We start from the raw sequence: 27,806 nt of genomic DNA on the forward strand, positions 1-27,806 counted from the left end.
TGCAAACACCGGAAAATAAATAGCTACAGTACATGAAAATTACGCATTCACAAAGGAATAATACAATAAAAGCATATGATAAATTAAGAAATAGCAGAGGCCTAACATGATGGTGATACAATTAACCAAGCCAGGACTATTGGCTTTGTCAATGGTTGTAAGTTGCCTAAGATACATAAACAACAACTATGACTGCATTGTATATAACACTGAAAATGCTTCAGTTCTTTTGTCCGGGGTTGTGGCTACGGCTAGAGCTGCTGACTTTCAAACTGATAAAGCAGGTTTGAGCCGGACCTTGGCTCAATATTCTGTGATGCAAAAAATGAATCTAACCTGGTGCTCATGCACATCACTCCAAGTTCGCGCTACATAAAACTGAAAAAAAGGTGTATTTGAAGTGACATTAAAAGCAGTGATGGGTCTTACAACTGTAGAGTCGGGTAGTTTTTTTTCCACCCAGAGGGTAAAAATAGAGAACCCGATAGTGACCCGTTTTGGCAGCGGTTTTAAAGAATTGCCAGTGCTGGGACCCGCACAACTTAAAGCCCTGAAGATAACTGGTAGGGCGAACTTGTGACCCTTAATGTTACAAGGCCACATAGAAGTGGCGAGTTGCATAGAAGACACATTTAAAAAAAAAACATTATTTAGCCAATAAATCGATTAATGCCCACAGCCAGCAGCACACCTCCAACGGCCGGTATTGCTGAAGCGCGTGCCATGCTGCTCTTAAAAACAAGTAGGAGAGGTGTCTCTTCCTGTCCTTGCACAAGTTATTTAGCCTTTTACTGCCCTAGCACATGTACGTGCGGCGCTTCTCCCTGTCCTGGAATGCGTTTTGCTGTCTCCTACTGCCCTGGCATAGGTGGGTGCAGTGTCGCTTCCAGTTGTGGCACAAGTCGGTGTGTTCTCTCCTTCTGTCCCGGCAAAGGATGGTGTCTTCTTGTGCCCCCCTGGCAAAGGACGCAGTGTGGGCTCGCTCCGCCCTAGCACACTAGAGTTTCCCCTCGTGGCTCTGGCACGGTTGCTATTGAATTTCTTGCACTGAAATCCCTCTGTATTTTCTTTTGCCAGTCTGCTCCGGACACTGCTGTCCTCTCGTGCCGTAGTCGGGTGTTTGCTACTTCTCCGTGCCCTGGCACCGTTAGGGGAGTTGTCTCGTGCTTGCGGGATCCTCCTCTTGCTGAAGTCGTGAACCGTTCTGCCAGCGTCCCGGTGTAGAGTCTAGGAGCGCCTTCACTACAACAGCTGCTACTCGCCCCTGGTTTGCCCACCACTGGCTCTCCGCTGCTGCCGGACTCTGGGCAGGCACAGAGAACGACCAACCAGAGGGAACGAGGGCTCCACGAACCAGCTGCTGAGGAGGCTCCCGCGGGGTAGGAGCCCGGGCTCTTTCCCGACTCTCCCCATGTGTAAGTAACATGGGAGGTCTGTGGATCGTCAGGAGCCCGACTCTGCCCCCTCAGGTGTTCTCGCGGATTCTTCTGCCCCTCCCGGACTGCATCCCGAGTCCTTCCCTTCTGCCTGTAATACAGCCTGCTCTTTATTTCTGCCGCCCCCTCCCCATCTGCTGCCGTCCAGCTCCGAGACTGTTCTCTACTCACCCTCAGCATTCTGACTGTCCCACCTGCCTACACCCCCCTTTTCCCCTATCAGAAGCCCCCACTTCCTCCTTCCCTGTGCACAGCCCTCCACCGGAAGACTTTTTACTCTTATAATAAAGAAGCTTCACTTTTACACCCACAGCGGACTGACCCTCGCGTATCTCTGTCCCGTTCTGAATTCCTTCACTTTCTGCCTCCCCCTCCGATGCCACCCCGCCTCCTCACTCGCTTCCAGAAATCCTCTTCTCATTCCGCACCCTCCCCACTACCCTCATTCGCTGCTCTTTTTTTCCTTCATTCTCTCTCTTCCCTAACATCTTCCTCATCTCCTTCTTCACCCACAATGTAACCATTCACTTTATGGTGCTCTGTGTTCCCTCACTCAAACCCCCACCCCTTTCTTCCCTGCTCTCCCATCACCATTAGGGGTCTCTGCAGTTCACCCCCTCCTATTTCTCTAACAACCCCCTTTCTCCCCTGACCCCGTTGCCACTGCCCTTACACTGCCCACTCCAGTTTCTCTAGGTGCAGGCTCTCTCTCCTACCACTCTCTGGGAGATCACCTAGCTGCTAACGTACCCCGTTCTTTCTCAAAAGTCACTCTCTTCGTTCACCGCCTCTTTCTTACATCCCGTTCCTACCCATTCCGCTCTTTCTCACCCTTCGAAGACTGTCCCTCTTTTGATGCCTCTTTCTTACCCTAGCTTCGTTTCTCTTCCTTCGACTACCCCCGCAGTGTCAGATTCCCATACACAGTCACTGAAATGCAGCAAATCTGTTCTAAGCACATTCGCCTGTCCCCTGAGATGCCCCCGTTCTCCGGCGTCTCTAAGAGGGACTGGCGCAAACTTTGCATCAGCATCATTCTATTTTCTAAAAAAGTAGATTGAATACGAAATGAGTGCCGAGAACAGAGGCGGGCCCTTATGAGTGCTGAGCCAGCCTTTTCTTGGAGCGAAGCGCACGCATGGGAGGCGAGCGCTGGGGACATGTGCTGATGATTGTTGCCCGGTACTTCTCTGTCCTGACTGCTGACTACTGGCACGAAGTGTAGGATGAACAGTGTCAGGAAGTCCAGGCTAAACAGAAGTAAACTGTCTGAGTGAGGGTCCAGGGATTTCCATAGCGCATCCCAGGGCTGACCAAATACCCACGTTAACAAGCGCTCACCATGATGTTTTCGTTTGCCTTTTCCTGCCGTCCCACTTCGACGACCTCGGTTGCTAAAAGGTTTCCCATTTTTATGGGGCTATGTGTTTGGCCCCATAAAGATAAGAAACCTTTTACTTCAGAAGGAAAGCAGGCGAGGCCGTCCAAGTGGGACGGCAGAAAAAGCAGAGCGAAAACGTCACCAACAGCTCTTTCACAATGGCTGGCCGCCGTTTAGCATAAACGGTGGCACCAGCCAATGGGAAAGAGGGGCCGGGCTTAAAGCCCTTTACCTAAAATTCCCCAAAACTTTAAATCTCACCAGCGAGACTGCACATGTGCGCAGCCTACGCTACCGAGACCTAAAAATCTCGCCAGCGAGACTGCGCTTGTGCGCAGCCTACGCTAGCGAGACCTAAAAATCTCGCCAGCGAGACTGCGCTTGTGCGCAGCCTACGCTAGCGAGACCTAAAAATGAGGGATAGCAAGGAGAAGGCACTGAAAAAGCATGTAGAAAGCAACGAGAAGACGGCTGCAAGAGTGATGCAGCAGCACTGGGAGAGCTGGGCCTGGGCCAGTTTGGCCAAATTGCTTGATCTTGGGCAAACCGTGCCCTTGGCTGCGAGGGTTTCCTTTCACCTGCCTGGTTACTAAAGGCTGGGCCTGTCCACACCGGCTGTCCCTGGAATCGGGGCGGGGCTGCCCCGCGCTTCCCAGCTCGCCTCTCTGTTTAACATCCTTCACTTCCGAGGCAGCTCTCAAACACCTTTTAAGTGATTATTGAAGCAAACACAGGGACAAGTGCCTCGGGACAAAGGAATATGGAGTATTTTGCAGGCATTCATTTCCACCTAGCAGAACGCAGTCCTTCAAGAACAGCAATATGTAAACACTTCAGCTGTAATTTTTTTGTTCTTGGAAAGGTGTCTACTCTATGCAGCGCTGCGAGGCATTCTCCCCTGGGTCATGCAGCACCACATCATATCTGTGAGTTCATAGAGCTACACCATTGCTGGGAGGTACAGGAAAGGGGCTCCCCTTCTCTGTATCTTGGAGCAATTGTGCAGTGCTACAAGGCCTAGGGTTGAGCATTCCCCTCCCCCATCGTCCAGCGTTGCAAGACCACTGGGAGGGGGTCCTCTCTCTTGATCCCCACAGCCATGATCCAGTGCTGTGAGACCACCGGGAGGGGGTCGCCACAGCCATGATCCAGCACTGCGAGACCACATGGAGGGGGTCCCCTCTCTTGAGCCTCACAGCCATGATCCAGCGCTGCGAGACCGCCAGGAGGGGGTCCCCTCTCCTGAGCCTCGCAGCCATGAACCAGTGCTGGGAGACCGCCAGGAGGGGGTCCTCTCTTCTGAGCCTCACAGCCATGATCCAGCGCTGTGAGACCGCTGGGAGGGGGTCCCCACAGCCATGATCCAGCGCTGCAAGATTGCAGGGAGAGGGGGTTCCCTCTTCTGAGTCTCGCAGCCATGATCCAGCGCTGCGAGACCGCAGGGAGAGGGTGTCCCCTCTCTTGAGTCTCTCAGCCATGATCCAGCACTACGAGACCGCAGGGAAAGGGTTTCCCTCTCTTGAGCCTCACAGCCATGATCCAGTGCTGCAAGACCACCAGGAGGGGGTCCTCTCTCTTGAGCCTCTCAGCCATGATCCAGCGCTGCGAGACCGCAGGGAGAGGTGGTCCCCTCTCTTGAGCCTCACAGCCATGATCCAGCGCTGTGAGACCGCGGGAAGAGGTCCTCTCTCTTGAGCCTCGCAGCCATGATTCTTGGACTTCGGCACAGTGGTGCGGGCCCTCAAATTGTGGGGCTTTCGGCAGCAACCCACACTGTCCACGGGGAGCACCAGCCCTTTTCCTATAATATACTGCTCTGCTTGAGCGTGTAGAGCATTGAAGAAAGAGGGACAGAACACAGGAGCTTTATCCTATCGCGAGGGAGGCCCATGGTTCGCAAGGGTGGCCTATGGCTCGAGAGGGTAGCCCATGGCTCATGCGCGTGACTCATATGGGAAGTGTTTGGTGTTGTGCGTGATGACCAGTGGGTACTCCTGTCGACATATATTGCTTTGTTTGATTGTGCAGCGCTGTGAGGCGAGTGGGCTAGAACGCTAGAGCTTTATATTGTTGTACTTGGCTGGATGGTGCGTGTTGTAAGTCTGGTCATTGGGGCAGTGTCTTGACGTCATGTGTGATGAGGAGCAGCGTGCTCTTCTTGGGTGCCTGTGATTGTGTAGTTGCACTAGTGCCTGGAGTAAGAGCCCGCCGGAGGGGGTGATTGTGATATTAATAACCTTGCTGTGATGCTCACTGTCAATCAATCAGAGGTTTATACAGCGCGCTACTCACCCGTGAGGGTCTAAAGGTGCTGGAGGGGGGGGAGCAGGGCCAGGTCAGTCGAAGAGCCAGGTCTTGAGGTCCTTCCTGAACGTGTGAAGCGTTTGGGAGCGTCGGATGCTGACCGGCAGCTCATTCCAGGTCTTGGCTGCGATTTAAGCGAAAGCTCTCCCGCCGATTCTGTGTCTGCGGATGCGGGGACCTCTGCCAGGGCGAGGTCGGCGGAGCAGAGGTTCCTCTTGGGTGCGTGGAAAAATACTCGGTCGCTGAGGTATTTGGGGCCGATGTTGTTGAGGGACTGGTAGGCGTGGGTGAGGAGTTTGAAGGTGACCCTCTTCTCGACGGAGAGCCAGTGGAGGCTTCGTAGGTGTTGGGTCATATGCTCGTGGCACGGAGTCCCTAGGATAAGCCTGGCAGCGGTGTTCTGAATGGTTTGGAGTTTGCGCAGAAGAGTTTCATCGATTCCGGCGTAGAGGGCGTTGCCGTAGTCTATTCTGCTGGTTATTAGTGCATAGGTGACGGTCTTTCTGCAGTCGGGGGGGATCCATTTGAAAGTCTTACGGAGGATGCGTAGGCAGTTGCAACTGGTGGATGTGACGGCATTGATCTGGCGGTTCATGGAGAGGGAGGAGTCGAGGATTATGCCGAGGTTCCCGGCGTAGTCTGTCGGAGTGAGTGGGCTCCCGAGGGCAGGGGGCCACCAGGTGTTGTCCCATGCTGAGGTGCAGGGTCCAAGGATGAGGACCTCGGTCTTCTCAGAGTTGATCTTAAGGCAGCTATCCTTCATCCAGGCTGCTACGTTTCTCATTCCTTCCTGGAAGCAGAGTCTGGTGTCTTCTGGGTGTCGTTTGCATAGGATACGATGCTGAGCCCGTGCTGTCGGACGATGGCGGCGATGGGGGCCATGTAGATGTTAAAGAGCATTGGGCTGAGTGACGATCATTGGGGTACTCCGCAGATAATGTCAGTGGGGTCGGAGAGGAAAGGGGGGGTGGGGTAGTCTGATCCTCTGTGTTCTGCCGGAGAGGAAGAATTGGATCCAGTCGAGGGCGGATCCCTGTATTCCTGAGATGTGGAGTCTAGCGGCTAGCGTGCGATGTGAGACGGTGTCGAAAGCTGCGGAGAGGTCTAGGAGGATGAGGGCTGCGGTGTGTCCCTGGTCTAGCAGCATGCGGATGTAGTCGGTGGCGGCGAGGAGGGCAGTCTCGGTGCTGTGGAAGCCAGACTGGGATGCTTCTAGGATGGAGTTCTCTTCGATGAAGGTGGTCAGCTGGGTGTTCACGAGTCTTTTGGTGACTTTGGCTGCGATGGGGGAGGAGGGAGATGGGCCGGTAGTTCTTCAGGTCAGTTGGGTCGGCTGTAGGTTTCTTGAGGAGTGGTTTCACCTCCGCACGTTTCACCTCCGCACGTTTCCAGTCAGATGCTAGATCTGAGGGAGGAGTTGATTGTCCGTCCTAGTTCGGGTGCGATGACAGCGGTGGCCCTGTGGAAGATGTGAGGGGGGGCAGGGGTCGGTTGGTGCTCCTGAGTGCGTCTCCTTCGTGGTTGAGATGATGAGCTCGATGGATGCGGGGGCCCAGGCGGTGATGGTAGGCTTCTCGGCTGTGGTGGGAGGTGTGGTGCTGTTTCCTGCTGGCTCGCTGAAGTTGTCGTATAGGGCCTTGATCTTCAAGTGGAAGTAGGAGCTGAGTTTGTTGCAGAGTTCCTGGGAGGGTGTGATGTCCGTGGCTTCGCATGTGGGATTTACGAACTGCTGAATGACGTTGAACAGTTCCTTGACGTTGGATGGGTTGGTCTTGACTTTGTCTTTGATGAAAGTCCTTTTGGTATCCCTTATACGCTGGTGGTAGTCCTTCAGGGCTCTCTTGTGGTTGTTCCACGCTTCCGTGGTCTTCTGGTTCTGCCAGGTTTTCTCAAAGCGTCTGCAGGAGCGTCTGGCTTCATGGAGTTCGTGGTGAACCAGGCGGCCTTCAGGGGGCTTTGTCTGGCGGTGCAGCGGAGAGGTGCTAGCTTGTCGGCGCAGCAAGAGAAACAGCAGTGGAATTCCCTGGCTGCAGAGTTGGTGTCGGTCGTAGCGTTGGGAGGTCTTGGAGAAGGGCGGAGTTTAGGTGCTCTTCTGTGACCTTACCCCAGTTCTGCCGTATGGCGGTCTTGGGTGGGGCGGTGGTGTTGAATGTGACATGGATGCAGTGGTGGTCCGTCCAGGGGGGCTGGATGGTGTGGCTGAAGCGGATGTTTGATCCTCCCGCGAAGATGGGGTCGAGGGTGTGATCCGCTCTGTTGGTGGCAGTGCTGACGAGCTGTTTCAGTCCTAGGTTGGTGAGGTTTGAGAAGTGTGGTGGAGTCGGGGTCCTGGCTGTTCTTGAGGTGGAAGTTCAGGTCCCCGAGCAGAATGTAGTCCGTGGAGGTGATGGCGTGGGGTGCGGCAAGCTCGGCGATGGTGGTTGCGGGCTGGGCGTGTGGTCCAGGGGGTCTGTAGATGAGGGTGCCGCGTAGCGTGGTCCTGGGGCAGGTCTGGATCTGGAAATGGAGGTGTTCCGTGTTGGAGTGGGAGGGTCGTTCGAGCTAGACGTGGAGAGTCGGAGGCGGGTCCTCTGTGCGATGGCGAGGCCTCCTCCCGGGTGGTGTATGAGGTCCTTTCTCTGGATCTTGTAGCCCTCGGGGATTGCAGTGGCGATGTCAGGGCCGGAGGTGGGATTGGTCCAGGTTTCCGTGAAGGCGACGTCTGGTGCGAGGGTGTCGATCAGGTCCCAGATCTCTACTGCGTGTCGGTTTAGGGAGCGTACACTGAGAAGGATGCAAGTCAGGGTCTGTGGGTCGCTCCGTGGGTGGCCCTTCGGCGGTTGCTGGTGCCTTGTTGATGGTCCAAGGATCTTCGGCAGTGTCCGCTCGAGAACTGCCCATGGGTCGTGATGGGCGAGGAGCTTGCGTAGTCGGCGTGGTCTCTGGGGTTGAGAGCGTGGAGAGTGGCTGAGTCGTAGCGGTGGGGACCAGGAGAACCATGGTTCCTGGTGCTGGTCGGGTCGCGGACGGGCGCAGATGGGCAGCGCACCGGTCGCTATTTAGTAGGGGAGGGGGGCGGGAGCAGAACGAGTGGGAGGCGGGAGCGGCGCTGAACGGGGGGCAGGGCCGCAGCGGCAGGAAATAGAAGATAAACACAGGACGTAAAAAAAAAATATATATATATATACACTGGAAAAAATGTTGCAATTAGCTATGGTGCAAGAAAGGAGAGCAAACTCGGTCTGCTGATTGAACAGTAAACTAGTAACAAGTGAAGTGCAGTGGGCTCCGGAGGCACTGGTGCAACTGCACCTGTTGCACCACCCATAGCCACACCCCTTTACAGAAGGATTCCAGGGCATGAGCGATGCGCAGTGCCTCGTTCGTAGGCATGAGAAGCCTACGTCATGTGCAGACCAGCAGATGGTGCCGACGGCGGGGCCAGCAGATGGTGCCGACGGCGGGGCCAGGAGAGGGTGCCGACGGCGGGGCCAGGAGAGGGTGCCGACGGCGGGGTCAGGAGAGGGTGCCGACGGCGGGGCCAGGAGAGGGAGCCGACGGCGGGGCCAGGAGAGGGAGCCGACGGCGGGGCCAGTAGAGGGTGCCCACAGCGGGGCCAGTAGAGGGTGCCCACAGCGGGGCCAGGAGAGGGTGCCGACGGCGGGGCCAGGAGAGGGAGCCGACGGCGGGGCCAGGAGAGGGTGCCGACGGCGGGGCCAGGAGAGGGAGCCGACGGCGGGGCCAGGAGAGGGAGCCGACGGCGGGGCCAGGAGAGGGAGCCGACAGCGGGGCCAGTAGAGGGTGCCCACAGCGGGGCCAGTAGAGGGTGCCCACAGCGGGGCCAGTAGAGGGTGCCCACAGCGGGGCCAGTAGAGGGTGCCCAAGGCGGGGCCAACAGAGGATGCAGGTAACTGGACTAAAAGAAGGTGCAGAACAATGGAACTTCCATAAAGCGCAGAAGGAAACTTCCAAAAGTGCAAACATCTAGACTAACCTCCAGTTCAGGTCAGTCAGCCTGCCAACAGTGCACCTTTGAACAGCTGATCTAAAGAAGGTGTGGAACAATGATTCCCAGACAGTGCAGAGCGGGACTCACAAAAGGTGCAGACAGCAGGACTCCAAGGACTTGTGGAACATCTATTCCCAGAAGATGCACTGCAGGACTGCAGAAGGTGCAGACAGCACAAAGAGACACAGAAGAAACATCTTTTAAGATAACTTTTGAACCCTCCTGAGGCACAGCCGGGAGTAGCAAGGAAAACTGAGCATAACTTTGCTTTAAAAGTGTAAAATTTCACTTTGCTTTTAAAATCACTCACCTTCCCTGTCACATCACTGCAGTGTGCAGGCACCCTTTCCTGCTGAAAAACGAGCACTGGTAAGGGCAAAATCGCCGTTTTCCCGCCAACTTCATTCCCCTCTCCCTGACTGGGACACGCCCACCATGAGGCCACGCCCCCCCCTCTTCAAAGTTATAAAAGACGCGCTGACTACTAGCGCTTTAGATAACTTTTGAACCCTCCTGAGGCACAGCCGGGAGTAGCAAGGAAAACTGAGCATAACTTTGTTTTAAAAGTGTAAAATTTCACTTTGCTTTTAAAATCACTCACCTTCCCTGTCACATCACTGCAGTGTGCAGGCACCCTTTCCTGCTGAAAAACGAGCACTGGTAAGGGAAAAATCGCCATTTTCCCGCCAACTTCATTCCCCTCTCCCTGACTGGGACACGCCCACCTTGAGGCCACGCCCGCCCTCTTCAAAGTTATAAAAGATGCGCTGACTACTAGTGCTTTAGATAACTTTTGAACCCTCCTGAGGCACAGCCGGGAGTAGCAAGGAAAACTGAGCATAACTTTGTTTTAAAAGTGTAAAATTTCACTTTTGCTTTTAAAATCACTCACCTTCCCTGTCACATCACTGCAGTGTGCAGGCACCCTTTCCTGCTGAAAAACGAGCACTGGTAAGGGCAAAATCGCCGTTTTCCCGCCAACTTCATTCCCCTCTCCCTGACTGGGACACGCCCACCTTGAGGCCACGTCTCTCGCATTGCTCCCTCCCTACAAATATGTGCATGTTCCGGAAGCGCAGCGGACGAGCGCAGCGGGCGCGACGAAGGCGCGCATAAGGCAAGCTCGTCTGTGCTCGTCTGTGCCGAGACCGGGCCAGGGGCCAGAACCTCTGATCAATCCCCGCGACAGGCTCCCCACATCTACCCCAAATCTACATTGATGGCACTGCGCACGCCTAACACCGACTGCGCTCAATATAATCCACACCTATGGTCAGATACCACAAAATTTACATGTCCCCACTGTAACGTGAAGCTACAGATAATGAATGAAAAAATCAAAACGCATGCGGTCACTGCATCTATGTCTTCCGACATCACCGCTGCACTAATCAATGCACGATCTCTTGTCAAGCACCGGCAAGAAATACCCGATCTTATTATCAACAACAACCATGATTGTCTCTTTCTGACGGAGACATGGACGGATGGAGCATCCGATCCTGACATGGCAGTTGCGACCCCCCCAGCCTATAACGCCTATCGCCTAGATAGAGTGGGGCAGCGCGGAGGAGGACTAGCCATCATCGCCCACGACCACATAACGGTCAGAATATCTCACATTCACTCCACCTCCTGCGAAGCCCTTCTTTTCAATCTTAAACTCACCCCATCGTTTCATTTTAAAGGCATCCTACTATATCGACCACCAGGCTCTCGCACCAACTTTCTAGCAAATCTGGGTGCATTACTAGAAGCTCCAGCGCTGGAAGACTCATTTACATTATTGGGCGATTTGAACTTCCATCTTGAGAATGCATCTGACAAAGATACCCAGTCCTTGATATCAGACATGCACACCATGAGTCTTCGGCAACTGGTAACCACCCCCACCCATATAGCCGGTCACACGTTAGACGGCATTTTTACTAATATGCAAGGCGTTAATATAATAGATACCTTACCAATGCCATGGACCGACCACTTCGCCATTTTTATAAAAATATCAGTCACATTAAATAGACTCAGACCCCACTCTGTACCGAAACCACAAACCATCAAAGTTTGGAAGGACATCGATCACGCTGAGCTAACGAGCCTACTTGAAAAAACTCGTCCTGACTCAACATTTGATCCAAACTTGGCCACACGACAATTTCAGGAGTGGATAGGTACCGCCACCCACTCCTTAGCCCCAACTAAAAAACTCTCTAGAAACAGAGCAACGCCATCAGCCCCATGGTTTACAGAGGAGCTCCGTATTAAGAGGCAATTCTGTAGAAACAGGGAGAGACATTGGCGCAGATCCTACAGCGCTGAAAGCAAGACCAGCTATAAGGAAGCACTCGGACAATACAAAGCTCTTATTGTCGAGACAAAAAAATCCTATTTCACTGAACAAATCAATTCTGCTAAAAACTCAAGTAAAAAACTTTTTGAGATAACTAAGGTCTTAGCGGGAAACGCACCGGACCTGAATCCTCCACAATCCCAAGTCTTTTGTGATTCTCTGGCTGATTTCTTTTTCACAAAGGTAAATGATATATATCAAGCATTCTCCACAAAAACAGTAATCAGCCCCCCCATATCTAACAACGGGACCAACAATATCGAACTTTCTCAGTTCTTAGACCTTGGAGAAACACAAATCAAGGAAACAACGGCCACAATCAAATCAGGCTCAGCATTAGATTCTTGTCCTCTAAAAGTCATTCGTCTGATCATGGACTATCTCTCCCCTGACATTGTATCAATCTGCAACACAATGTTCAGAACTGGGATATACCCAGACTCCCTTAAAAATACCTTGGTCAAACCCCTACTTAAGAAAGTTAATTTGGAAAAGGACCAACCAAAAAACTACCGCCCCATAGCCAGTCTCCCCTTTTTAGCAAAGGTAGTGGAAAAGGCTATGAACTCACAACTCTCAGAGTTCATAGAAAAACATCAACTACTGGACAACACCCAATTTGGTTTCCGCAAGTTCCACGGAACCGAAACTGCCTTAATAAAAGCTACAGAGGACATAAGAGTGATTCGGGACCAGGGAGGTACAGCAATACTCGTACTGCTCGATCTGTCGGCAGCCTTCGACACGGTCGACCACAAGATCCTGGTCGACCGTGCCGAAAACCTGGGCATCCGCCACATGGCTAGAAATCTGCTCTCCTCCTTCTTGGCCGGTAGATCACAGGTGGTCACACTGGGGCCCTTCCAATCGCACAAGCTGTCACTACCGTGTGGGGATCCCCAAGGCTCATCCCTTAGTCCAACACTATTCAATATCTACGTGTCGGACCTGGCCTCTGTCATCAAGGCCTATGGGACGAGCCTTACTTCGTACGCGGATGACACCCAGCTTGTGTTGGCCATTAACGGGAATGGAGACAAGGTAGCTGAAAACTTTCAAGAGGGCATGCGGGCGATCGGTGAGTGGATGGCCTCTAACTGTCTAAAGTTAAATGCAGAAAAAACGGAGGTCGTCATATTTGGACATCTCTCCCCAGGATGGTCAAACACCTGGTGGCCCCCCACGCACGGAACACCACCTACACCAGCCATCACCGTCAGAAATCTGGGGGTGATTTTTGACGATAAATTAAATTTTATGGCCCACTCAAATAAAATAGCAGCAACAGCCCATCACAAACTTAGGTTGATCAAGAAAATCATGCCGTTTTTACCAACCTCAGCAGGTAAGATGCTGGTAAGCGCCCTCGTGCTGTCATCTCTTGACTATTGTAACGGCTTATTCATCAACGCCCAAGCAAGAGTGACCAACAAAATGCAGACCATCCAGAATGCTGCAGCCCGCCTCCTGTCTGGAATCCCTAAATTCGCACCAATCTCTGAGACTATAAGGGACTTGCATTGGCTCAAGATTCGAAACAGGATCAAGTTTAAAGTGCTGTGCATACTCTATAAGCTAGAAAACAACACCGGGTTATGGCTCAAAAAACTCAGCTGAACTGAGCCGAAAATACAAGAAAACAGAACAAACAGTTCAAGCTGAGAAATACTCAACACAATACTTTAATGGCTCCTAAAAAGAAATGAAACTGAAAAGGAGGGTTTTAAGAATTACCTTATTATTTGACGGAAATGATTTGAATTTATTTCATATTTCAAAAATGATCTTGCGCAGAGACATTTCTTTTGTTGCGCTAAGGTCTAATATACAAAATTTAACAAGACATATATTACAATGACACATAACTGATGATCCCCTGAAAACAAATAGAAAATATATGCAAACATTCATCAAACACTCATGGCCATTATACTCATGCATACACGGCAAACATACAAAAACTGTCAAAAACTGGGTCCTTGTGGCGACCTTTCTTCCCTTGTACAATTAATTACATCTCAATTAAATGTCCAAAAACATTTCATTATTGCATTGCCCAAATGAATATAACAAATTGTTTTAAACTTCACATGGAAATAAAAAATTTTGAAAGCGGTGCGACACAAGGAAATGAGAACTGGTCGACGCGTTTCGAACCCCAGAATTATGGGTTCTCCTCAGGACCAACCAATTTCTGAAATGAACAATAGAAAGGTTTTAGGATGTGATATTGAACTCAGAGTAACTACGAAGCACCAACAGGGCTTCTCAAACACCCACCTTAGAACGTGGAAATCTATCTGCCTGAAATGGATGCGAGTAGTTTCCAATGCAGAGGGACCTAAACATAAAAAACACCAGAACCAACTATATTAAGATTTCAACTTTTATACCACAGGCTGTACAAATAGCACATGACACACAGAAGACTTTGGACAAAGGTAGGGAAGGTTTGCTCGACTTACTGGAACAAGAGAACGTGTCCTCTTTTCCGGCTGCCAATAATTGAATACTTCTGTATCTAAAGGGAGGGAGAACGGTCGAAATGAATTGCGTTAACTATCGTCATCTCTTTAATAACTCTGCACCCGTTAACATGCGCATACGAAAACCAAGACCACAACCAGCTGAATTAAGTTTAGAACTTACTTAGATAAGTTTCTCAGTCAACAAAAAGATGCTCATCCCGCGCCGGAATCCTAAAAAAACGAAACGAGCTGTGTAAGTCATCAGCGGAGACTAACGACCTGATATCCCAGATCTCCTGTTCCCTAGACCTGACAAAACCTTGTTTCCTTACCGGGAGTACATTTTCCATCCGTCCGCAACCTAGTCAAACCACGAATGAAGATACACACAGCCTTGTGGGTACTAGTGACGTATAGCTTTCCTTAGGACTACCAGAAGCGCAAAGCTTACTGGTACATGTAGTTTATGCTCAGCGACCCCACAGGTGTGTTTTTGAAAATGTGGCTAGGATTTAGTGAACCTGAAAAACAGTGTTTCGAATTTGAAATGCTAAAAATGAAAAAGACAAAGACAAGTGGTTGCCGGGTGTTGTGGTTAAAAAATCCTTCCTATATAGTTGTGTATTCACAAATGTAGAACAAATCCTTTGCTGCGCACCTAAATTACGGGGAAGGCTTCCCCAAGGCGAAATGCATGGCTCAACTAATGATCTGAACTCTCCATCAATTATAATTGTATAAAAAATTGTAGCAGCAGAACAGACAAAGCCCAAAACTTGGAGACAGCGACAGAGAAAAGGTGTTCTTTTTACATTAAGGAATTGGTCTGAAAATCTCAGCGACTTCATTCAGGCCATTAATAGCCGTGTTGTACTTCATGATTAATAATGCCTCGCGACGGCTTAATTGGCCTTCAAAATCTCCTCCACGTGGATCTCTTTCAATTTTGGACAAAACTGTCCATCTCAAATCTGCCTCACTGTGTGAATGAGAGACCCAATGATGGACTAAAGGGGCATTCTCAACTCGACGTCTGATTCTAGATTTATGCTGGATGATGCGTTGTCGCACCTCCTGCGTTGTTTTCCCAATGTAAAGCTTGGGACACGGACAAACTATTGCATAAACGACGTTCTTCGTTTTGCAATTACTGAATGTGTTATGCTTCCAGTGCGTGGTGTTGAATGAAAAAACATCGCCTTCAATGGTCTGATCACAGTTTATGCATGTTCCACATTTGTGGTGCCCCATAACTGGTGGTAGGTTGAGCATACTCCTTAATGTACGCTGTTCTTCTTTCGGTAAGGCAGCACGTACTATGTAGTTAGCTACACTTTTCTCCTTTTTGAACGCAAACATCGGAGGTCTCGAAAAATCCTCATGGAGGTCCTTGATTAAATGCCAATTGCCCAGGATGAGTTTGCGGAGTTGGTGGCTATTAGGGCAAAATGTTGTCACACAGACCGATCTGTCACCCTTTTTCCTAATTCTTTGCTCCAGCAATGTCTCTCTTGGTGTCCACCAAGCTCTCTTCAAAGAATGTTTAATTAATTTCTTTGGATAACCCCTCTCAAGGAGGCGGTCCCTTAATTTGTTTGCATGCCTGAAATATTCCTCTTTTTTGGTGCAGTTCCTGCGAATTCGCAAGAACTGACCATAGGGTAGATTTTGTCTCAGACTACGAGGATGGTTGCTCGTAAAATGAAGGGCCTTGTTCCGATCTGTCTCTTTTCTAAAAAGTGTGGTCTCGAGCTCTCCATCCGAAGCCACTACCTTGACGTCCAGAAAAGTGATTGAATCGTTTGATGAGACACTGCTGAATTTGATGTCATTTGATCTTCCATTGAGCCAACAAATAAACTCGTCTAGTGATTGCTGTGTGCCAGTCCAAATTAAGAAAATGTCGTCGATGTAACGCATATAGTTGGAAATATTAGCAGCGAACGGGTTGTTATTATGTATGAAATTATTTTCATATAAACCCATGAATAAAACTGCCAACTAAGGTGCGAAAGGACAACCCATGGCCACGCCTCGTATTTGGTAAAAAAACTCTGAGTCAAAAGAAAAGTAATTTTTAGATAGTGCAAACTTAGCCAGAGTCAGGAGAAATTCCGTGGGAACTTGTACTGGTCGCTCTCTTAAATTTAAAAACCACTCTAAGGCCTCCAAAGCTTGATCTTGTGGGATTTGGGTGTAGAGTGACACCACATCCATTGTCACCATCAATTGTGTGCTTTTGTTGAAATGCACGGATGTGATTCTGTTCAGGAAAGCAGTGGTGTCTTTCAAATGTGCCGGCACCTGCTTGATGAATGGTTTCAGAAAAAAGTCGATGTATTGAGCCACTGGCTCAATAAGTGATTCACACCCAGAAACTATGGGTCGTCCTGGGGGGTCCAATTCATTTTTATGGAGTTTAGGTAAGGCATAGAAGACCGGAATCCTTGGGTTCATATTTTTCAGGAACAAGCGTTCTTTAGGTCCCACGAAACCTTGTGAAAAGCCTTCCTCTATGATATGAAATAGTTGGTCTTGTAGTTCTTTAGTTGGGTCTTTTGTGATTTTCCGGTAGCAGGTCACGTCTTCCAATTGGCGGAGTACTTCGTTCTTATATTTATTGACGTCCCAAAGGACCACTGCCCCACCTTTGTCAGCCTGCTTAACTACAATAGATCTGTCATTTTGCAGGTCGATAAGGGCATCTTTTTCCTTTTTGGCTAAGTTAAACCTCACAAAGCTTTTTTTGCTTTCCATTGCCTGTATTCCTGATAAGATGGTTCTCTCAAACGTTGCGATTTCCTTAGGGACCTTGGGTCCTGTTGGACAAAAAGTAGATTTCCTCTTTAGTCCCGTGATTTCTGCCGTTACTGCCTCGGTTGTCTCAGAAAAAAACGTTTTCAAACGGATTTTGCGACAGAACTCCATGGTTTCAAGCTTCATTTTGATGAAGTCTGTAGATCTAGAAGGAACAAAGCTTAGTCCTTTTTGGAGAATGGAAATTTCCGCTACTGTGAGTATTTTGTCAGACAAATTATAAATTGGTGATGGAGTTAACTCCTGTAATATTGGCGTCGTGTCCTCATTTCCCATGGTTGGGAATATCGCAACCGTCCTCTGCCTTGTCGTTGGCCTCGGCCTAAAAAACGTGCCTCCTGATTGGATGTTTGTGGGTCCTGATTTTGTTGGTTACCCCTTTGGTTCTGATTGGCCCTAGTCGTTGTATCTGTAGTCTCACTAGAAGATGATGACGATTCTGAAAAATTAATGAATCTCTTCCGGGATCTCCCCTGATAGTTTTGGAGATAATTTCTAGAATCGTTGGTCGAATAGAAGTCCTTGTTTAGGTAGGGATAAGTCGATTCCAACGAAAAATTCTTTTTGTCCTGCTCGAATTTGTTACTTTTTTGGATAACCGTGTAATCTTTAAACTCGAGAATTTCTTTCTCCACTTTTTCCAATAAGGCCTTCGCATCCGTAAGGTTAGGATTGTTTTTGATCTCACTTTCTAGGTCCGCAATCTCCTGTAGTTGTATCAATGAAAGTCTATGGGCTGTCTCCACCGTGAGGACCATAAGGTCCCTGCTGCATTTGGTCTCTATGCAACTATAACCTTTCTTGTAGATTGGGTCGTCTATAAAAACTACTGGAATGTTACGTATCTGAAGCCCTGATGGAATGGTGCCTTCCTTTAAGTGCTGTAGTAAGAAATGTCCGTGAAGGTCCGTGCGTATTTGTTTTTTACGTAATCTGGTGAGTTTATCCGACTCGTTCTGTGTTTTTGCTGTAACACTCAAGGTGGCCGATGCGAAGACCGGCGGTGCTCGTATCAAATTCTGAATGTGTTCTTCGCTGTAAGCGAAGGCATCATTCTCTGCCATCACAGATGACAAACAGGGGATGACTAAGACTCAGACAACACAAAACAAACTAAACATTTAATAACCACAACACCCGGCAACCACTTGTCTTTGTCTTTTTCATTTTTAGCATTTCAAATTCGAAACACTGTTTTTCAGGTTCACTAAATCCTAGCCACATTTTCAAAAACACACCTGTGGGGTCGCTGAGCATAAACTACATGTACCAGTAAGCTTTGCGCTTCTGGTAGTCCTAAGGAAAGCTATACGTCACTAGTACCCACAAGGCTGTGTGTATCTTCATTCGTGGTTTGACTAGGTTGCGGACGGATGGAAAATGTACTCCCGGTAAGGAAACAAGGTTTTGTCATGTCTAGGGAACAGGAGATCTGGGATATCAGGTCGTTAGAGTCTCCGCTGATGACTTACACAGCTCGTTTCGTTTTTTTAGGATTCCGGCGCGGGATGAGCATCTTTTTGTTGACTGAGAAACTTATCTAAGTAAGTTCTAAACTTCATTCAGCTGGTTGTGGTCTTGGTTTTCGTATGCGCATGTTAACGGGTGCAGAGTTATTAAAGAGATGACGATAGTTAACGCAATTCATTTCGACCATTCTCCCTCCCTTTAGATACAGAAGTATTCAATTATTGGCAGCCGGAAAAGAGGACACGTTCTCTTGTTCCAGTAAGTCGAGCAAACCTTCCCTACCTTTGTCCAAAGTCTTCTGTGTGTCATGTGCTATTTGTACAGCCTGTGGTATAAAAGTTGAAATCTTAATATAGTTGGTTCTGGTGTTTTTTATGTTTAGGTCCCTCTGCATTGGAAACTACTCGCATCCATTTCAGGCAGATAGATTTCCACGTTCTAAGGTGGGTGTTTGAGAAGCCCTGTTGGTGCTTCGTAGTTACTCTGAGTTCAATATCACATCCTAAAACCTTTCTATTGTTCATTTCAGAAATTGGTTGGTCCTGAGGAGAACCCATAATTCTGGGGTTCGAAACGCGTCGACCAGTTCTCATTTCCTTGTGTCGCACCGCTTTCAAAAAATTTTATTTCCATGTGAAGTTTAAAACAATTTGTTATATTCATTTGGGCAATGCAATAATGAAATGTTTTTGGACATTTAATTGAGATGTAATTAATTGTACAAGGGAAGAAAGGTCGCCACAAGGACCCAGTTTTTGACAGTTTTTGTATGTTTGCCGTGTATGCATGAGTATAATGGCCATGAGTGTTTGATGAATGTTTGCATATATTTTCTATTTGTTTTCAGGGGATCATCAGTTATGTGTCATTGTAATATATGTCTTGTTAAATTTTGTATATTAGACCTTAGCGCAACAAAAGAAATGTCTCTGCGCAAGATCATTTTTGAAATATGAAATAAATTCAAATCATTTCCGTCAAATAATAAGGTAATTCTTAAAACCCTCCTTTTCAGTTTCATTTCTTTTTAGGAGCCATTAAAGTATTGTGTTGAGTATTTCTCAGCTTGAACTGTTTGTTCTGTTTTCGTGCATACTCTATAAAGCATTGCACAACTGTGGTCCACATTTCCTGAAATCCCATCTCAGATACCAGTCCTCCATAAGATCGCTCCGATCTAACAATCTTAAAATCCTTCAAATACCACGAACAAAAACAGTTAACTGGGGCGATAGACGCTTCCTTGTGGCAGCTCCCAGGTTATGGAACTCCCTGCCAGCATCCATCAAAGACAGCCCATCCCTGATGCATTTCCGTAGAAAGATAAAGACCTGGCTGTTTGATCAAGAATAGTTACCGGCCTAACCTCGGGAATACCTTCAAAGTTTCTAGCGCCGGGACGCCTACGGGCAATTGTACGCGCTGTATAAATCTCAAAAATAAATAAATAAATAAATAAATAAATATACTTTATTTGGTCTGTTGAGGTCCTGCAGGAGTAAAAGGCACTAAATGTGTAACAGGTTGGCCATAGTCCCCCGTGCAGTAGCCTTTTTACAACGAAGAGCATTTCCTGAGCCCCACTTGGCCACAAGTAACATGTCACAGTGATTTCACAACCATCTCTGACTAGTTCTAATTGACTGTTCCCTCAGTAGCCGTTCTGTGCTGCCGCCAACTAGCCACAGTTCAGCTTCCCTTTCTTGGATTTCTCAACAATATTGCTCCATAAATGACCACATTAAATTCTAGGCTTCAGTGCAACAATACTTGAAGCAGTCAACATTCAACAGGTTGAGGGCACCAACGGTATGGTAAGATGCGGACGTCGATTTCTCTTCGTGATCTTCTGCTCACAGTTGGAATCTGTATCCAAGATGGGGTAGATACAGCCGAAAACACCTGATGCCTGTGTGACCCTTGATGCTCGGCAGGTCTGTTTCATCTGCTGGAGCATTGGTTTAATTGGGGTGGTCCTCCCATATGCACCACTTTCACTGCCTTCCCAGCATCATCTGCTCTCCTTGGAGGGCCATGTTGGAATAGGTTCCAGTTTCAAGTGCTGAGGTTTTGAGTTAATCCAGGCTCAAGACTTTTCCAGGACAGACTGGCTCGACCCTGTCTGCACCCGGGACTTGAGTGTTTTGATGGTACGCTGTGAATGACGACCTTCTCTGCAGCTCTCCAGTCAGTGCGAAGTGAATTGATTGAGGAGCTTACAGTGCAGAAGTCCTAAGTGCTTCTGAATCCAAGAGCACTTGTGGCCTTCTTGAATCAGCTGCCACACCTTCTCCATCTCGCTGGGCTTAACATGATGGGAGGTGAAGATAATTTGGTAGCAGCAAGCATCCTCGATGTAGTGTAGGGTCCCTGTCATCTTCGACAAGTGCATAGGTGCAATCCCCAGCTTCTGGGTGCAGATCCCAACATAGACGTCCTCCATCGGGACAAATGGAATCTCCAAGGAGGCTACGTAGAATTTCAGTGCCACATCCCCAGAGACTAGGTATGCCGCACCACTGCAGTATGGCGGAAAGTATTGTTCTGGGTATGTGACTTCCGACACGTAATATTTGCTAGAGGAGTCGCGTCTAGGATTAACCCACCAGTGGATGCGGCCGATATACAGGTCTGCTGGCTTCTCTCCCAAAGACTGGAGGTAGCCAACCAGCCCTTCTAAGTTCACATAAACATCGTCGTCCACCTTCAGGACGTAGCGGACATGGGGGCAGAATGTGGCCGTCCACTGCATGATCATCACAGTCTTGTGAGTCAGGTTGCGGTAGGTGTCAGTGAAAAGCCCTTGGACTATGTCACCGTGCTGGGCAGATTCCTCCTCTATTTCTGCCTGAGCTGTCAGCGAGGTCGACATTCCTAAGGCAAAGAGAGTCAAAATATGATGTCCCCCAACCACCCGGATTCTCGACCAGGTCTTCCTGATAGCCTGTCGGTTTACAACATTGGAAGGTGCACTAATCACAAAGCTCACCATGAAGGGGGTGTCTGGTTGGCACGCTTTGGCATTAGCGATATGGTAGTAGGCAGGAGTTCTCAGGCGCAGGAAGGTGGTGTTAAAGTTTGCAGCCTTAGCTCGCAGCTCAGAAGCGCGGCTCTTCACCAGCAGTGGGAGAACCATCCAAGAAAGTGCCTCTTCCAGCAGTCCCACAGCAACCAGGGTCAATATCAGGAAGGTAGAACCCAGGAAGAGCAAGAGTCTGAGCAAACACAAGGAGCGGGATTTTGTCCAACACATCCATCGCCAGAACCGCATTGCCGCAGCCTTCTGAGGCTGTTGACTGTTTGGAGGTTCCCTGTCCTGCAGCACTTACTATCGGACTGCCACGTTCATTGGGTCAATCACTGCAGGAACAAGTGACAAACTAAAGTCTCTACTCATTGAAGTCTCTGGTCACAGTTGGAACTCACAGAAACGTCCCACTGGGTGGTCACTGGTGGACCTCTGCCTTGTATGTTCAAGTGCGCCCTGTGGTCGGCCTGGCAGGGATCCAGAAGACTTCTATCCATCAAGGTCTTCTGGTCACTGGTGCGACTCTTCTGGGCAGCATCAGTAGTTGGCCAGCAGAACACCGATCAAACCTGAAAGATAGCAAGAGAGCTGCATCAGCAAACAATCACACGTGCATGCTCAGAGACAGCAGGATGTGCAGGTCATAATTCAGCATTTATGATGAGTGCAGAAGAACTACTCCAACATGGGTGCAAAACTCCAAGAAAGCCTCCACTCCTGGTGGAGAGGGTGTTAACACTAGAGCTCCTTTCACCCCCAGAGATTACCTCTCTATCTTTGACACCCATGAGTTCTTGCAAACAAGCAGTTTCACCAAATGCAGCAAAAGATCTTGGCGCACCAGAGAAGGCCTCTGTGGTCCACACACACCTGAAGCCTTCTTTTCCTGCCAAGTCATACTTTGAATACTCTTGGCACAGGCTGAGCAGAGCCCCTCTCCCATTTACAAGACAACAGATGCCCTGCAGGCTCCTGTCTGTGTGTGTAACATACAACATGGAATCTAAGATGTACAGAAGCTTCTACAGCGTCATATAAGCACCTGGGCACCAAGCCTGCCACTTGCCTGTGGCCTCCAGTTCCTACTTGTTCCAGCCTGATCCAGTGACACCACTGCTGCCTGGGTTTCCCTGCCCATGTTTCCTGCTCACCGATCTTCCTGACAACTATGCCTCGCCCAACCTAGGATCTACATAATGCAGAGCACAGCAGGCGTTTTGCAGGCGTGCCACAAGCAAGCCTGTCTGCACCTGTCCATGCCCAGCGTCATGTCCTCTGGCACTCCCGCAGATACACTATCGTCGAGTTCTACACTCTCGACCCCCGATGCCGCAACAAACACTGCCACTGTGCCGACCCACGCTCTAGGGTAGGACCTTTCACCTGCACCCACTGCCACTTGCCACAGCGCACGCACCAGCCCACCGACCATCCCCATGCTGAACACACCACCAACCCCACCTGAACAAAAACACCAACTCACATGTGCCCTTCTCAACACATACTCACTATGGAAACACCACCAAGATTTGGGACCTCATCTACACCCTCACACCCAATGTCCTCTACCTCACTGAGACGTTGCTCAATCCCACTTCTGTGCCCAACATCACCACTGCAATACCCGAAGGATACAAGATCACCCACCGCAATGCCTGGCGGAGGAATGGCCATCATACACAAGAAATCCATCCAATGCACCAGCACAAATAACATCACCCCAGCCATGGAACACCTTTACTTCCGACTCCAAACCGATAACAAAACAACTATCAGGAGCACGTCCAGCCTTCTGCAACTTCATCACCTCCGTCGCCATAGACTTCACCAACTACATTTTCCTTTGCAATCTCCGCTTCCATCGTGACAATCACAATGACATCAACACTACCAACCTCCGACAGCATGAACAACATCAGATTCACCAAACTCGTCCACGACTCCATGCATACTGCAGGCCACATTCCAGAACCCATCTTCACTCCAGGGACCGCATCAAGTACAGCCACACCATGGAATTCACCTGGACCAACCACTCCATCGTCCACTTCAACATCATCAGCCCACGGACCTCCGCCCCCAGTCTGCCCACCGCAGCGGGAGCAAAGTCTCTAAGGATACATGGATCAACACCCCCACCCCATCTCTAACCTAGACCAGAACATCAGACACTTCCAACAGTTGGATCACCAAATGCGCTGTCAGCATCGCTCCCATTGGCAACAACACCCACAGAAGGTCCACCAAGCGAGCTAGCAGTTACACTGAAGATCTCAGAATCTCTAAATACACTGTAAACAACTTGAAAGGAGATGGCATACTAGCAAGGACACAACTAACAAGAACGCCTTCAAGAGAGCCCCTAACCTCGATGACAGAGATGAGAGAATTGAAGGAAAACGCCTTAGCCTCACGCATAGAATCAAGCTCCAATAACAGCAAAGAACTCCTCAACATTGTCACAGAATTCTCCAACCCCTCAGCAGCAACAAACATTACCCCCTGGCAGGCACTCTGGGACAACCTTGCAAACTTCTTCCACTACAATATCGCCCAAATCAACGGAACTTGAAAATCCAGTTCAAAGCCAGACTTGTTGGACCAACACACCGACTAACCGAAAGGAGCCCGCTGGCCCAACGGGACACCGCCTCCGTGATTAACTCGGTCCCCTCAGGGGCCCCAACCGACCCATACCATCTCCACATCTTCAAGAATTAGCCACATACTCACCACTTTGTTTAACACCTCAATTGCCATGGCCTATATCCCAGAGGACTGGAAACATGCAGAAGTCAACACCCTACTAAAGAAACCAACGGCAAGGCCCAGCATAAAAAGTCATCAACCAACAACAATCTGCAATGGAACCTCCTACTCGACTCTTCCCAATTTCCACAGCAACCACAGCACCGAGACCACCTTCATCGCAGCTACTGATGCTATCCACGCCTTACTCGACAGAGAAGAGACTGTGGCTCGAACCTTCCCAGACTACTCTGCAGCTTTCTATAAGGTCTTCCACCCCACACTCACCACAAGGCTGCACAACATCGGCATCCAAGGAGCAGCTCTCAGATAGATCACCTCTTTCCTCACCAGAAGAGCACAAAATGTCTGCCTTCCTCACCTCCAAACCCTAGGAAATCATCTGTGGAGTACCCCAAGGATCGTCGCTCATTCCTACCCTCTTCAACATTTATATGACACCTGTGGCCAGCATCGTCAAAACCCACAGACTTATATCCTGCACTGACGAGACACAACTCATCCTCTACCAAGAGTTCCTCCCTCCACAACTCTTTCCAGGCCACCTTTCACAAGGGCCCTCTCCTCTCGAGCTTCCACTCACACTCCTGCTTCCACCACCCAACATATCCGTGGCATCCATCAACATGTAACTACTACACCCTTCATTGCTTCACCTACTCTCACAACTCCTTCTCCCCACTGCCTGCAATAAAAGGTGCCACTACTTTTGTTCCTTCTTTGTCAATTACTCAGCACTACATGCCACATATATACCTCCCTTCACCCCCACATGTTCATAAAACATACTCCTTTTCGTACCTAACTTAACCTTTACCAGGCCTCAAATTACAATCTTTACCTCCGATACATAGGTGATATTTTCTATACACGGATTTACACATGTATGATTCAGTGTCTCTGTATTTGTGTGTGATTTACTGATCCGACAGAGCGTGAAACATGTCGACCTGAATAGTGAAACTTTGACAGTTCACTACATCACACTCACTGAGTAGTGGCGCTTCCTAACTCAGCACACACTACCCAGTCTTAGTGGTGTAGAGATAAAATGGTTCACCTTGCATTTATCAAATGGACCCCGAGCAGTTGAAAGGGGTAACTCTTCAACGATGTCCGTCTGCAGCAAGGGGTCCCTTAAGGCTCCGCTCTATCGGCTATCTTGACCTTCGTTTGGGACCACTCTGGAATATCTTTAAGAATTCTCAAATACCTTATCATCAACATGCTGAGGACACCCAGATCTGTTTTAATATTTTGACACCAAGTGACATCTCTCTTCTCCCCAGCACCCTGCAGAATGCCCAAAGATGGCGATCAAATCGCCACCTAAACCTTAGCTCCTAAAAACAGAGTTTCTGGTGATTTTCCTGAAAAACTCAATCCTTCTTGGTCAATCATGGATAGATTCCAGTACTCCCCTGGATTGTGAGCAGGTTGTTAGGAATTGCTGAGACGCGTTCTAACCATGGCCAAGAGCACACATTACCAACTAGGGTTGCTTGGAGTAACAGGAAGGTATGTCACCCTGAACATGAATTAAAGTCCTTAGTTCAGGCCTTTAGTCATACCAGACTGGAACATGGAAATCCGCCTATCACGGCCTTCCGAAAGACCCCTCTTTTTTTGTGTTTTTTTTGGGTGCTACATGCGGAGGCTTGCTTGGATTCTGCATACAAGATATTTGACCACATTACCCCAGTTTATATAGCACTACAGTGGCTTCCCTTGGAAGCAACGGTGCGTTTTAAGACACCCCACGTCTTCTCTGACTCGATACACCACATGATCTGGCTGGGAAATTGAAAATGGTGGTCTACCAGGGCTTTCAAAGAAAGCAATGCATGAAGTAATCCTTCTATGGCATCTCCATGAGAATTTGGAATTCACTTCGACCAACTCTACGTACCACTCCCTGGCTGTGCTGCAACTTATTAAAAGATAATAAAATCTTCCAAAACAGGTTGATTGAGACTTATGAGAGTTTATGCTCTTCCAGTGTTCAAACCCAAGTGGTCACTTTTCCACAGATGGCCCTGTTGGACAGTCCAACTCCTCGTCCCATCGTGGTCACCGCCCGCAGAGTGGTCCAGGCTCTTCGCTACACTTTGTGATTTCTTCCTTGGATTCTCTTCCTGGTTCTTACCCATGTCTTGCTTTCCTTCCACACAGGCCTCATTATCCCTCCACTGCCCTTGTTTTACTAGTAATCTACTGGGCCTCTCCTTGCTGGCTGTGGTTGGCTCTGCCCACATGTCACGTGAATGAAAAGATCCTGTTTATTATTGTGTGTAACTTTCCTGTGTCCCTTTGTAGAGCGCCCTAATGCCCATGGGGCTCTTCTGAGCTATATAAATGAAATATCTAATCGCATTTGTCTGTCCCTCACTCTCCTCCAGGTATTGGCGTGTATCTCTGCACACTGCACCACACGCACTATGCATGGGTCACTTCGGGGGGCCAGGTGGCCACTTTGCCACACAGGCTGTGGGTGAAACAGCTTGTAGCACTGTAGGACTAATCACAGGCCACCATTTTTCAGTTGTCACACAGCCTGCTGTGAGCGGCCGTCGTGTACACTTTGGGTACAACCCCCCCACTGCTGAACCCCAAGTTCACCCCACAACCTGCTTCTTTGGCGTCCAGCACAAGAGTGCCTACCCCGGCCCGCTCTACTTGCCTTCAGGGGGTGGCAGTGCTGGTTGTGTAGCCGGCCTTTGCTCCCGGGTGCCTGTGTGCAAACCATTCTCATTTGTAGCCGACTTGCCTGGTGGTCCCTGAGGGCCCCCCCCCCAGGTGGCTGCAGCATGCTGCTGTAGCCTGCCTGAGAGGGTGTATGATGCCATCTGTGGCCAGCCTGATGGAGGGTCGTGTGGTCTGGCCAGAGGGGGGTGACTCTCCTTGATCATCTTGGGGTGTACCTGGCGTAACTCATAGCCTAAATGGGGTGTGTACTTCTCAGCACGGCCGGCCAGTGTTTTGTGCCTCAGGTCAAACGCCCCAGTATGCCCTATCACCCCTCCCCTTCCCAGAACCAATGAGCGAGCGCACACACACATTGTTTTTAATCTATATTTGGCCCCCTTTCGACCTGCAGCCTTCGCAGCTCCATACAAGTAAATGCATCACTAAAGCCCCCCACACCTGTTCACCCATCGGGCACTGATCACACCTGCATTATTGGGTGAAAAGATTGTTTTCGGATGCAAAGTTCTTTCTTTCTAGCTGGCCACCCTCGCCCCAGCTCTCCAGAGACCCTGAGGGGTGGACGCCTGAACGGCCACTTAACCCAAGAGAAGTGTCTCCTTCCAATACTGAATTACTGAATGACCTACAGCAGTGGATCCCGACCTGTGGTCCGGGGACCCTGTGGTCCGCAAAACCTCCTCAAGGGGTCTGCAACTACTTAGCAAATTAAATAATATTAACAGATTAATAAAGTGTATATGAATAAAGAAGCTAAATGTAGAACTGAAAATGTTAGCAAACATTTGCAATGCAATAGGTCTCGCATTTGTTAACGTTACTGCTGTTGGCGTTAAAAATGACCATGATTTTTCTTTAGCTTTTTTACTAGCAGTGGAGTGATCATATTTGCATAGCGCTATTGCCATTGGTATGTCCTCATGGCGCTGGAGAACAAGTCAATGGGGGAATAGGTAATGAGGGAGGGGAGATAAGAGTAATATGTTGCCTGAAAATAAAAATGAAAGTAACAACATCCTGGAACAAGCAGGGTGAATTATATTCCATTGAAATATAATAAAAAATGTTGAGATCTTTCCAACTTCTTGA

General features: G+C 49.1%; 3 pseudogenes across 6 annotated transcripts in view; all 3 read right to left on the minus strand.

Moving 5' to 3' along the window:
- The window catches only part of LOC146869834 (beta-1,3-galactosyltransferase 9 pseudogene), a 198,830-nt pseudogene that overhangs the window by 79,220 nt on the left and 91,804 nt on the right, over nucleotides 1–27,806 (minus strand). The gene's annotated exons all lie outside the window — the stretch shown is intronic.
- LOC146869835 (beta-1,3-galactosyltransferase 9 pseudogene) overlaps nucleotides 1–27,806 on the minus strand; it is a 155,660-nt pseudogene that overhangs the window by 36,081 nt on the left and 91,773 nt on the right. The window contains exon 1 of one of the 3 annotated variants that reach the window (XR_014967603.1): nucleotides 21,641–21,765. The exons of 1 other annotated variant lie outside the window; for it this stretch is intronic. The product of XR_014967603.1 is annotated as a beta-1,3-galactosyltransferase 9 pseudogene, transcript variant X1 (transcript). Of the gene's footprint in view, nucleotides 1–21,203; nucleotides 21,335–21,640; nucleotides 21,766–27,806 lie in introns of those variants that run through there. One more of the 3 variants, XR_014967614.1, reaches the window with a different exon arrangement.
- On the minus strand, nucleotides 19,667–21,643 carry LOC146869836 (beta-1,3-galactosyltransferase 9 pseudogene; annotated as a pseudogene). Its single transcript, XR_014967516.1, has one exon. The product of XR_014967516.1 is annotated as a beta-1,3-galactosyltransferase 9 pseudogene (transcript).

The sequence above is a fragment of the Triturus cristatus genome, chromosome 1_1 (genome assembly GCF_964204655.1).
Source record: "Triturus cristatus chromosome 1_1, aTriCri1.1, whole genome shotgun sequence".
NCBI lineage: Eukaryota > Metazoa > Chordata > Amphibia > Caudata > Salamandridae > Triturus > Triturus cristatus.